General features: G+C 40.5%; 1 pseudogene; it reads left to right on the top strand.

Moving 5' to 3' along the window:
- Positions 1–859: 859 nt before the first annotated feature.
- LOC142149327 (adenylyl cyclase-associated protein 1 pseudogene) lies at positions 860–1,717 on the top strand (annotated as a pseudogene).
- The last annotated feature ends 2,043 nt before the right edge of the window (positions 1,718–3,760 follow it).

Raw genomic sequence — 3,760 nt, 5'->3', positions numbered from 1 at the left:
CTGGTCAGAATGTAAGGGTGTTCATTTCCTCTCTGAGCAGGAAGTGAAGTGTAGAGTAACACAGTGGTGGAAGAGCAAACAGCTAGCCCTTAATGTAAGTGAGAGGAGGGTTGAGTAAAGGTGTCCCTCCATAGAAACATTAACAGCCCCATCAAAGTTTTGCTAAGGTGCACTCAAACTTCTAATTACGCATCTATGTTCTAGTTATTCAAATATGCTTTGAGCAGGAGTTCATAGCACAGGTGAAAACAAGGAAATGTAAACAAAGAGCATTAACTATGTACAAAATGCCAAAAGCATTCAATGAAAATGCCACGCATCTATATTTCCTATGTCTCGTCTCTCCCTCCCCGTGTGACAGTTGCATACACTGTCCACTCCCTCACTCAAGATATGACAGAATCCCCCTCTCCAGGTCTGACAACCTCACTTCCCCTCCCTCCGAGAATGAGAATCTATCACTGCGTATATAATTAGAAGCTGCTGACTGCCAGAAGTGCAACAGAGAGTTAGCAGCAGTAGAGTGGTTAAATCAATTGAACTCGCAGAGTCTAGTTAATCACTTGAAATCGGCAGTGGGTAATCTAGAGGTTCTTGCAAGAGGGACAGGGGAAGGTTCATGCATTTCAGCACAGTTGTAAAGATCTACAGGTCCACTTGCTAATCAGTGGACCTGTAAGAGAATTTCTAAAAAGCAGTAAGGAATAGGTGGAGATATTGAAAGCAGGCTGAGATGCTACTTGTTGCCATAAACAGTGTGACATTTTGGTAAAAGCTTTGCAGTTTCAGCAGCCAGAAGAAAAGGATCTCTCTGCTCTCTCTGTCTGGCCAGATTCAGACTGTCCAACAATTTACAGAGATGAGTCGAGGTAGCAACCTTCTCAATCATCCTTCAGCAGTGTGAAGGTGACCCTGCTCTTGCATGAGTACCATTGACACCCAAACCCGGTCACTTTGTGAAGGAGTTCACTGATACAGCCGTGTTTTATAGAAACAACAGTGTGTTGAAGGATTGTAAGGATGTAGATAAAAAACATGTAGACTGGGTCCATGCCTATCTGAACAGAGCTACAGGCCTATATAAAGTGGCAGCATATAACAGGCCTGAGTTGGGGACAGACTGGTCCAAAGGCTGGAGGTACCACATCTGCAGCATGTGCTCCTCCTGTGCCTAAAGCTGAACCACCACCACCCCACCTCCTTCCCCTCTACCATGAGTCCCTTCATCTGCTCTAAGTGACTCGTTCCAAGTTGTTTGCATTATTCAACCAGGGAAAGAAAGTGACCAGACCACTGAAAATGTCTCTGATGATATGAAAACTTATAAAACTCCTGCTTGGAAAGTGGTACAAACCAAAGTGGAACTAAAACATTCACTAGCCCAAAACCAACAAACATTGGTTCTCCTGCATCTAAATCAGCTCTAGCTTACTCCAGTCTAACTTTGCTAACAGTTCTGTAACTGGAGGATAAGAAATGGAGGGTACAAAACCAAAAGAATGCATCCAGCCTGGTGATCCGTGATAATAATTTCAAGTACATAGTTTATGTCTACAAGTGTGTGAACAGTACCATGCAGATCAAGGGCAAGATCAATTGCATCACTGTAGAAAACTGCAAGAAAGGAAATAGTAATAGGGGAATATACCTATTTATTAATGTGAATGCTATTGATTTAATTTCATGCAAAGTTGGGTTTGAGAGGCACAATTACTAAATGTAGATATAATGTGGGGCTGCCTTGGGGGAGGGTGATTATATTTATTAAATGTTGGTGTTATTGATTTAATATCAAAGGAGGGAGGCTTAGAGTTTTAACTCATTGCTCTGCTTTCCAGGAAGTGAATAGCACAAATTTATTTTCTAAACAGAGCCCCAACATTCCAGCGTCTGGCCAACCAGCAACTGAGACACCAGCAGTAGGTACTCAAAGCTGCATGAGCAACTTGCAGAGAACAAAATAGGCTACTGCCTCAATTCTGGTGGGACAATTACAATTTATGCTAGAGATCAGTGATTTCACCCATGGCTTCTGTTTCTTTGTGTTCTCCCAATGCTGCTGTTGATACTGACTACAGCCCAATGACTCAATAGTCAATAAGAAGACATATTAGGTTGTGAACAGGTGTGCGGATGGGTTAATATGTGGGCTGAGTGGGTTAATATTATGTGGAGCTTGTGAGGGTTCTACAGGGTCAATGTTGTGTAGGGAAATGGGGGTTCTAAAGTTAATTTCAAGCTATAAAATTCCATTCCTATTTTGCATACCCCCACTTCTAAATTTCCACTTCGACCACTGATCCCATTCTTGGATTAATAAGGAACAGCGTCAATCTCCTTTGAAAGCCACCTAAATGTTGCATAAAGCTCTTAGTGCAGTACCTGAGCAACTGGACAAACGCCCTTAAATGGAACACTATTTGTGTCTTTCTTGATTGCTCCTCCCATCTAGATTGCAATCTCTCACAAGCAGAGCCCACTTAACCTTTGTATTCTCCCATTATAATTTGCCTTGTATGCCACCGACCTCTGATGAAACCGCCCCCCTAAGAAGCGGAGAAACGCATCAGGAATTGCATATTTGGTTGGATTCAGCTCATCCTTTAAACAGTGTTCATAATTATTCCTGTATTTAATGGATCCCTTAGCCTCATTTACATTCAGTGGAGCTCGTTTTACTAGAGTAAGGTAAAAGCGGACCATTCACTCTTTGACAGTAAAGTGACCATTCTTAAGGCTTCTATTTTTGTTGCCTAAAATCAATTAAACCTTTCCATAATTGAGAGTTTTGTGTAAAAAACTGTGATACATATATTTTGGGAACCACTATTTCCTTTTAAGATGAAATAAAGGAGCCTAATATTTGGAATGCGCAAAACTTGGGATACCAATTATTTCTCCCATGTATGTGGACACATCACAATATGAACTTTTTACGCGCAAGACTGAGCGAGATGAGTTTTGAATATTTTGAAAGTGATTTTTATATGTACAATCTTGCAATTTCTAATAAGATTTTAAAGCTTTACTATATATTTCAATTTTTTTATCTGGGATTATACAAAAAAATAATAAACTTTTTTTTTAACTTTAACCTGCATTCCTCTATATGTTGGTTTGTTTTTTTCCATAGTGTAACAGGCACAGTACCTGCTTACGTTTTAGCAGCGGTTAGTGAACCACCTTATTATACCCACCAACGCCAAAATATTATTTGTGTGTTTTTCTCTTGTATGTCATTGTGCCATAGTGCAATTAGCCAGTACACCATTGTGCCTTAATGCATTGTACCATTTTATGCACATTCTGTTTGGCGCCGTGTAATTTTGTGGCACCTTACAAATAAATTACAGCAATAATAAATAACAGCACACTTCTACCCATGTTCAAATTCTGAATTGTGAATATTTGATATCATGTGCCTTATTGTGTATGCCTACATGCGGTATGTGACAAACAGATAAGGGGTTTGGTAATCATAAAGTTTTGTAAATCTCCAATACTGTTTTTGGGCTGTATACTGTATATTATTTTTTGGCAGCTTACACCATAAATTCCATTCTCAACTCTTTATAGTGAAACCAAACCGCCTCCATTAGCAATATGTCTTATTCTATATGTAGGTAGTAGATGTCAGTGGCGCACGCAGGGGGGGTTTCTGAGTCTCTAGAAACCCCCCACTGCGCTAACTAAGTGGCCACTGTCCTATACAGCAGCCGCGGCGCTGTAAAAGAAGCGTCTGCTGTATAGGACAGCGCTG

Source organism: Mixophyes fleayi, chromosome 1 (assembly GCF_038048845.1).
Source record: "Mixophyes fleayi isolate aMixFle1 chromosome 1, aMixFle1.hap1, whole genome shotgun sequence".
NCBI classification, from domain to species: Eukaryota; Metazoa; Chordata; class Amphibia; order Anura; family Limnodynastidae; genus Mixophyes; species Mixophyes fleayi.
The sequence above is the reverse complement of the archived record's forward strand: the minus strand, read 5'-3'. Positions and strand labels throughout refer to the sequence as shown.